Genomic DNA, 9,732 nt, shown 5'->3' with positions numbered 1-9,732 from the left:
CATGATTGCGACACACACACCCGCTGTGCGCTGCATGTTTGTACTTTTTGACGAACCATGTTTTGTACTCCAAGTATCATCCACCGGTGGTGCCTCCTTCTTGAGCCACAGCCCTCCGGTGGATCGGGCACGTACGCCTACTCCATACGTACTCATCGACATTTCGCTTTAATATACTCCCTCCATCCCAAAATTCTTGTCTTAGATTTGTCTAGATATAGATGTATCAAGTCACATTTTAGTATTAGATACATCCGTATCTAGACAAATCTAAGACAAGAAATTTGGGACAGAGGGAGTATTACACAATGTATTTAAGCTGATTGATTCTCTTTGGTAAAAATGTCTCTCATTTGCTTGATGAAACTTTACCTTTGTAAAATTAGCTGAGTTATATACATCTATGTGTGGTATCTATCTGGTTATATTAAACTGCAGTTCATTCTTCTTGCTGGAAGGGGTGTCGTGAAATATGATCTGGATGCCATTGAAGTTGTATATATGTTGCTATCCATGTGAGTCAATCCTATGATACTACTAATCATCACATAAGGTCATATGCTAATTCTTGAGCTATGTACACTTAAAGGTCCTCTCACCTTGGATCATATTAATCTGCTATCAATGGCTGAGACTGAGCTATGATTGCTCACCACTTTCTTAAATCTATTTTTTAAACACCTCATTCTTCCTGAATTTTCGGATTCACCGAGTAGCATCGCAAGTTAATTCAAGTAATTGGTCTTGAAAACATGTGTTCTTTCCAGTCCACGAAATGTAATGCGTTGGGCGAACCTCCAATCAAACTTAAAAATAACTTAGTGCCAATGTTGTTTTAAATATTAAGTCATAAACTTGAAACTTATGTGTTAAATAGTATCGAGAAGCAATCCACAAAATATTACAGTTTTGCTTAGTTTTATACTACATATCAGTAAAAGAAATTACTCCTCATGGTAGCTGACTTAGCTGACAGGTCTGATGAATACTCATTGGGGGTATTTCAATCGATGCCATTGTTTGAAGAAAATAAATATCATTTGCTTTGAATTTTTGCTTTGTTGTTATATATTGCATTTGAGGAGACCACATGCTCTTGAAACTTGACACAATTCATTATTGTATGCAACAAGTTATATATTTTTTGGGAAGATGCAACAAGTTATATATTTTTTGGGAAGATGCAACAAGTTATATTGGTTATATTTCTCTCCATGGGGCATACTATACTTATTTGCAGTGATGGAGGGGCGAGCTGGGGCCGGTCCAGCATTTGCACGTCAACATTATTAGAGCTACCAAATATGATGTTTTGGAGAATATTTATTTTGATGGTTCTGGGAAAGTTTGGAGACTGGCGTGTGATATTACTCATAAAGCAAAGACACAAACAATGTGGAAACATACACTATGGATGACGTGCTTGCGGCCATTGGGCTGTGGAATCCAAGCACTTGTTCTTGCATGGATATATGGGTTGGGTTGTAGAAACCATGGAGCTCAGTCTACTATCTTTCCTTTCCATGGATACATCCTGTTGTCTTGTAAATCTTTCTCCGGGTATTGAAATTCATAGTTGTTTCTATGTATCTTTCCTTGCCACTGGGGTTTATAAGCTCACAAATAATATATCAAATTTAGAAAAAAAATTCAACTCTGTGTGTGTGTGTGTGTGCGCCCTGTAGTTAATACTTGGCTTGAATGTGGCCAAGATTACTTATTGTGCTGTGCTGGGCCATGGGTGAGGAGGACACTTGGTGGTGTAGTGATGATGAGCCGGTTTCTGAAAAAATGGTAAGATGTGCTACGATTGATCTAGGATATGCGAGGGCAAGTTAGTGGGGACAAGATGGTGTCGGAATGAGAGCCAATGCAGCCGGGCGACATGGGACGAGTACACCGTTAGGAAGGAGAGGTCGAGATGTTGCAAATAGAGATAGATTGATTGGACAAGGAGATCCATTATGCCAGGAGATAAATAATAGAAGAGAAATAATCAAAAGCGCGTTACAGAGAAAGACTAAGGACACACATATCGACATGGTTAGAAACTATACACGATGCCTTTTCTTATCAAATTTCACTATCTTTTATGTCGCCACATAGTAATATTATGCTCTCGTTGCAAGGCTCAGACGCCCATTTGATGTTTGAGCACGCTTGGAATAGCCCGTAGCATCGCACGGGCATTCTATCAGTAGAGATTAGGAGTACAGATGATGAGGCGACCTTTGAAGCATTAACCGGCATCGACTGGACATCGGCTACTCTTCAGATGTCGGACGAGGGAGAACCGATGTAGGGTGGCACGGAGGTGTGATGCCCCAAGACCGACGCTCCAGACGACTTCCATATTTTCGTGACCTCCGTGTGTTTCATTTTTGCTTGCTTTATTTATTTTTGCTTACATCATGTCATCATGCCATCATGTCATTTAATTTTGTAAAACTTAACTAAATAAATTGCGTGGATTTTCGGTCCATTTAAATCGAGGGAATTCACATGGTGAAATTCTCTTTATAACATATATCCCAATATGTATAGGGAGGTAAAATAAATATTCCATTATTTGGAATGCACCATAAAACACTACATTTTAATTTCATGCCTTCCCTATCTTAGTTCTTGGTCTCTGACTTGTCCTCTTATTCTTTTATCGTTTTATTGAGACTCGTCCAAATTTTTCAAAATTTCTAGGCACTTCAAAACCCTAGTCCTAGGTCACACCATTTTATTAATTTCAAATGAGTTTGAATTTAAACTTTGCAATCTTGACCATTCTTATTTTTCTCGGAGAAAGCACATTTTTGTGAGTCCAAAAAAATTATCCGCTTGCTCAAATTCTTTCCCTAAACATCTCTTTCTTTTTCTTCTCTCTAATTGCTTTTTTGTTAAAGAAAATTAGAGGGAGAGAGAAGAGAGCCAACCCATCTATTTCGACCCATCTGCACCTAGGCCAGCCCGCACCCAGAGCCCCATCTCGCTCCCTGATCTCACCCTCTGTAATGCCCCGAGACCGTTGCGCCAGGTGTCTTCCATTATTTTGCTGTTGTTGCCTTGTCATTTGTTTGCGTGTCATGCATTTCATATCATGTCATCATGTGCATCGCATTTGCATACGTGTTCGTTTCATGCATCCGAGTTTTTTCCCCGTTGTCCGTTTTGTAATCCGGCGCTCCTACGTCCTTCGGCGCTCCCTTTTGCCTCTTTTCGTTTGTGGGTGTTAAACATTCTCGGATTGGACCGAGATTTGCCAAGCGGCCTTGGTACACTACCGGTAGACCGCCTGTCAAGTTTCGTGCCATTTGGAGTTCGTTTGATACTCAAATGGTTAACCGGGGAACCGTAAAGGCCTCGTGTGTGTTGCAGCACAACACCCCTCCAAAGTGGCGCAAAACCCATCCAAACCCCATCAATCCTCTTGGTCGTTCGATCATAATCGCGTGGCCGAAAACCGCACCTCATTTGGACTCTCCTAGCTCCCTCTACCTATATATTTGTGTCTCCCTCCGAATTTTCGCGGATGAACCCTAGCGTGTCCTTCCTCGCGCCGCCGAACACATCCGTCCGCGCCAGACATGTCCGCCGGCCACCTCACTCCGTCCAATCGCAAGCCGCCACGTCATCCCGCCGCCGCTCTCCTCTAACTGCATGCCGCCACTTGTCCCTCTCTCTCCTCCCTCCGCCGCCGGCCCGCCAGGCCCGCGGGAGGCCCGCCCCGGGCCGGATCTGGGCCGAGTCGCCTGCACCGCTTCGCTGGACCCTCGCCGGATCTCTGCCACTGCGCGCCACGACTGCGCCGCCCCGCCGCCTGCACCGACCTCGCCACCACCGCCTGCCGGCACAACCCACGCCACCAGATCCGCCGGCGCCATGGTCCGACTGTGCCGCCCCGCTTCCCTGCCTCCCCTATAGTCGCAAGCCTCGTCGCTGGCAACCCAACCTCATGCTCCGCCACCGCCATGGAGACCTCATCGCCGACCTCCTCGTCTTCAAGTCTCGCCGGATCCGGGGTCCTCAGGCCCGGATCTGCCCGTTCCAGTTCATCCCGGCCTCCCCGCGCCCTCAAGCCCTCCCGCCGGAGCCCCTGCCGTCGTCGGCGCCGCCATGGCCTCGCTCGGCTCCTGTCGAGGAGACGACGAGCGCCCACTCGTGGGCCGCCTCCCCCTCGCGCTCGTGGGCCCCGTCTTGGGCCACCTCAGCCGCCGGCCCAGCAGCGCCTCTCCCTCAGGCCGCTCCGATCCGGCCCAAGGGCCCATGGTTAGCATTCCCCCCTATTCACCGCCTTATGCGCATGATAGTTATCCAACACTCACTTTCGGTCCTGTTTTTTTCTCTAAGTCCCAGATCTGCGACATTTTCATGCCTCTGTTCATCATGCCATACTTTGTGCTCGCTGCTCCATTTTGTATGCATGATATATCGAAATGTTCATCTGGTTGAGCTCTTCATTTTGTTCCATTGCACCATGCTTGTTTGAGTCCATATTGATGCCCTAATTGCTGTTGCAAGAGTGCTATAAAATGTTAGGTGCTGATTCTTATCAGATTATGAGCATTTGTCATTTTTGCCATGATTATTGTGTGCTGCATATGACTATGAGCCCTACATGTGTTTTGGGCTATCCCATGCCATCTTTACAGGGGTGTATGCCATGTATTTTTGTGATCAATGTGGTGACTAGCACAAGCATGCAAAGTAGGTCTCGTAATGTTGCTGATTTCAGAGACTTAGAATTTCACTAAGTCTTTGCTCTGCCGTTATTTTTATGCCATGTATTCATGTTGCTACATAGTAATCCATGCCTCCTTTGAGTATGTTCAGTAAGGATGATTTTGAGTTATGGTTATGCTCTATCCATCCATGTCCATTTTTGCATTTATGGAGTACCCTAACATGACTCAATCTTGCTCTACTTTTGCTATAAAATGTTCCAAGCAGATTGTTTACGTGTTAATCAATTTTGCCAAGGTTGTTGTAGTTGATCCATGCATGCTATGAGATTGTTCTTGCCATGTTTAGCTTCTTGATCATGTCTTCTTGCTAGGAGTATGCTTAGCTTGTCATGCAATGCCTTGTGTTGAGTGCATCAAACTCGCAAACATGCCTACGTAACTCTATTTATGCCTTGTCCACTTTTGCTAAGTCTGAATCTGTTAACGAAACTTGCTATGTTTACATGGGTGCCATCATATCTTCTGATCCTTTTTGGCTTATGGTCAGTAAGGGACTTTTGTTATATTCTTTGAGTAGATTCATTCCATGCCTTGTATTGCTACGAGCTGATCCTGTAGCATGTTGTTATCTTGCTCTAAACATGTCTTCCTGATGTTAATTCCTGACATGTTATTTTCACTAAGTCTGTGATGTTGTTATCTTTTGCCCTTTTGCCATACTTGTTTGAACCCGCTCTTGTGTAATTTAGCCGTATCTCAGTGTTCATCTTTTGTCAAGCATCTTGAGTAGATTACTGCCATGTGCTTTGTTGCTATGTTGGAGTGCAGTAGCTTAGTTTCTTGTTGCATTCTAGATGGCATCGTGCTGTTAATCGCAGAATTGTGTCATTATTGCTTTGCGTGCCATTTCCAAACCGTGCATCCGATCCCGCTGATCTTTATATCGATTTCGACCGAAATCAACTCATCTTTCTAGCGGCACATTTGGTTTGCCAAGTTGAGGCCTGGTTCAATCTTTTCCTTCCGGAGCTCGCATATGCATTGCATATCACATCCCGCATATCATGCCATGTTTTGCATCATGTTGCTTGCGCATTGCACCGTGGTTGATTGTGGCTTCCTTTATTTGTGTTCTTGCCTTAGGTAGAGCCGGGAGACGAGTTCGTGTTCGAGGAACCCGTTGAGTACGCTTACGAGGATCAAGCTTACGTCAACTCGGAGAACTTTGCAGACAAGATGACCATACCCTCGAAATCACTTCTATCTTTGCTTGCTAGTTGCTCGCTCTATTGCTATGTTGCGATACCTACCACTTGCTTTATCATGCCTCCCATATTTCCATGTCAAGCCTCTAACCCACCTTGTCCTAGCAAACCGTTGTTTGGCTATGTTACCGCTTTGCTCAGCCCCTCTTATAGCGTTGTTAGTTGCAGGTGAAGATGGAGTTTGTTCCTTGTTGGAACATGATTATTGTTGGGATATCACAATATCTCTTATTTTAATTAATGCATCTATACACTTGGTAAAGGGTGAAAGGCTCGAACTTATGCCTGGTGTTTTGTTCCACTCTTGCCGCCCTAGTTTCCGTCATACCGGTGTCATGTTCCTTGATTTTGCGTTCCTTACGCGGTTGGGTTATAATGGGAACCCCTTGACAGTTCGCCTTGAATAAAACTCCTCCAGCAAGGCCCAACCTTGGTTTTACCATTTGCCACCTAAGCCTTTTTCCTTTGGGTTCTGCAGACTCAAGGGTCATCTTTATTTTAAACCCCCGAGCCTGTGCTGCTCTGAGTGTTGGTCCAAACTAGAGCACCGTGCAGGGCCATCCCTTGGCAACTTGGGTTACGTCGACTCCTGTACGCTTAGCTTATCCGGTGTTCCCTGAGAACGAGATATGTGCAGCTCCTATCAGGATTTGTCGGCAAAGCGGGTGGTCTTGCTGGTCTTGTTTTACCATTGTCGAAATGTCTTGTAACCGGGATTCCGAGCCTGATCGGGTCTTCCTGGGAGAAGGAATATTCTTCGTTGACCGTGAGAGCTTGTGATGGGCTAAGTTGGGACACCCCTGCACGGTTTTGAACTTTTGAAAGCCGTGCCCGCGGTTATGGGCAGATGGGAATTTGTTAATATCCGGTTGTAGAGAACTTGACACTTAACTTAATTGAAATGCATCAACCGCGTGTGTAGCCGTGATGGTCTCTTCTCGGCGGAGTCCGGGAAGTGAACACGGTTCTTGTGTTATGCTTGAACGTAAGTAGTTTCAGGATCACTTCTTGATCACTTCTAGTTCACGACCGTGCTTTGCTTCTCTTTTCGCTCTCATTTGCGTAAGTTAGCCACCATTTATTCTAGTGCTTGCTGCAGCTCCACCTCACTACCTTTTCCTACCCATAAGCTTAAATAGTCTTGATCGTGAGGGTGTGAGATTGCTGAGTCCCCATGACTCACAGATTACTTCCAAAACCAGTTGCAGGTGCTGGATACATAGTCACCGTGCTGACGTACCAGCAGCAGGTACAGAGCATTGTGAGACACCATTGATCAAACGAAATCGTGTGTTAGCTTCGAGTGTGTTGTTATCGTTTCCAGTTTGATTAGTACGTGAGAGCTAGGTCGGTAAGGCGATTCGGTTTAGCAGAGGAATCGAGAGCATTAAGGGGTATGGGTCGGTACTGCCTCTATTTTAATTTTGTGTTCCTAGTTGGCGTTAAACACCAGTGGATTGGTATTGCATTTTCTACGAGATATATATTCATTGCATATTCATCCTGGTGGTTAAATGATATCGTGTCAGGATGAGGAACAGATGATAAGCCCTCCAACTCTCTATATCCGTTCACTTGTATAAGTGTGACAATATAGGCAACATGTAAGGAGAGACCCCCACTACACGTTAAGCGAGCAAGGAAACTGCTGTAAAAATGCCGCATCGATGGACCACTATCTAAGATCGTAACATCCGACACGTAGAGCTATATAAAGCCGCATCGTGCGGTGTTACACCCCTCTACTCTCACCTGTCACTAGCGCGTCCCTGGTAGAGAGGAGCGGCACGCCCTGATAACCCACAAGTATAGGGGATCGCAACAGTTTTCGAGGTAGAGTATTCAACCCCAAATTTATTGATTTGACACAAGGGGAGCCAAAGAATATTCTCAAGTATTAGCAACTGAGTTGTCAATTCAACCACACCTGTAAACTTAATATCTGCAGCAAGGTATTTAGTAGCAAAGTAATATGATAGTAGTGGTAATGGTAGCAAAAGTAATAGTTTTGGGCTTTATAGTGATTGTAACAGTACCAACGGAAAATTAAATAAGCGGAGAACAATATGTGAAAAGTTCGTAGGCATTGGATCGGTGATGGAGAATTACGTCGGATGCGATCGATCATGCAAAAGTTATAACATAGGGTGACACAGAACTAGCTCTAGTCCATCAATGTAATGTAGGCATGTATTCCGAATATAGTCATACGTGCTTATGGAAAAGAACTTGCATGACATATTTTGTCCTACCCTCCCATGGCAGCGGGGTCCTATTGGAAACTAAGGGATATTAAGGCCTCCTTTTAATAGAGTACCGGACCAAAGCATTAACACATAGTGAATACATGAACTCCTTAAACTACGGTCATCACCGGTAAGTATCCCAATTACTGTCACTTCGGGGTTAAGGGATCATAACACATAATAGGTGACTATAGACTTGCAAGATAGGATCAAGAACTCACACATATTCATGAAAACATAATAGGTTTAGATCTGAAATCATGGCACTCGGGCCCTAGTGACAAGCATTAAGCATAGCAAAGTCATAGCAACATCAATGTCAGAACATAGTGGATACTAGGGATCAAACCCTAACAAAACTAACTCGATTACATGATAAATCTCATCCAACCCATCACTGTCCAGCAAGCCTATGATGGAATTACTCACGCACGGCGGTGAGCATCATGAAATTGGTGATGGAGGAAGGTTGATGATGACGATGGTGATGGATTCCCCTCTCCGGGGCCCCGAACGGACTCCAGATCAGCCCTCCCGAGAGAGTTTAGGGCTTGGCGGCGGCTTAGTATCGTAAAACGCGATGAATCCTTCTCTCTGATTTTTCTCCCCGAACACGAATGTATGGATTTGGAGTTGAGGTCGGTGGAGTGTCAGGGGGCCCACGAGGCAAGGGGCGCGCCCCCACCCTCATGGACAGGGTGGGGGGGCCCTGACGTGGATTCTTCTTCTAGTATTTTTTATATATTCCAAAAATAATCTCCGTTGATTTTCAGGTCATTCCAAGAACTTTTATTTCTGCACAAAAATAACACCATGGCAATTCTGCTGAAACCAGTGTTAGTCCAGGTTAGTTCCATTCAAATCAAGCAAGTTAGAGTACAAAACAAGGGCAAAAGTGTTTGGAAAAGTAGATACGACAGAGACGTATCAACTCCCCCAAGCTTAAACCTTTGCTTGTCCTCAAGCAATTCAGTTGATAAACTGAAAGTGATAAAGAAAAACTTTTACAAACTCTATTTGCTCTTGTTGTTGCAAATATGTAAAGCCAGCATTCAATTTTTCAGGAAAGATTATGAACTAACCATATTCACAGTAACACTTAGGTCTCATGTTTACTCATATCAATGGCATAATCAACTAGCGAGCAATAATAATAAATCTCGGATGACAACACTTTCTTAAAACAATCATAATATGATATAACAAGATGGTATCTCGCTAGCCCTTTCTAAGACCGCAAAACATAAATGTAGAGCACCTTTAATGATCAAGGACTGACTAGACATTGTAATTCATGGTAAAAGAGATCCAGTCACAGTCATACTCAATGTAAACTAACAGTAATGGATACAAATCACAGTGGTGCTCTCCAACTGGTGCTTTTTAATAAGAGGATGATGACTCAACATAAAAGTAAATGGATAGGCCCTTCGCAGAGGGAAGCAGGGATTTGTAGAGGTGCCAGAGCTCAATTTTGAAATAGAGATGAATAATATTTTGAGCGGTATACTTTCATTGTCAACATAACAACCGAGAGATCTCGAT

Source organism: Triticum urartu, chromosome 4, assembly GCF_003073215.2.
Source record: "Triticum urartu cultivar G1812 chromosome 4, Tu2.1, whole genome shotgun sequence".
NCBI classification, from domain to species: domain Eukaryota; kingdom Viridiplantae; phylum Streptophyta; class Magnoliopsida; order Poales; family Poaceae; genus Triticum; species Triticum urartu.
This window is presented reverse-complemented; position numbering follows the sequence as displayed.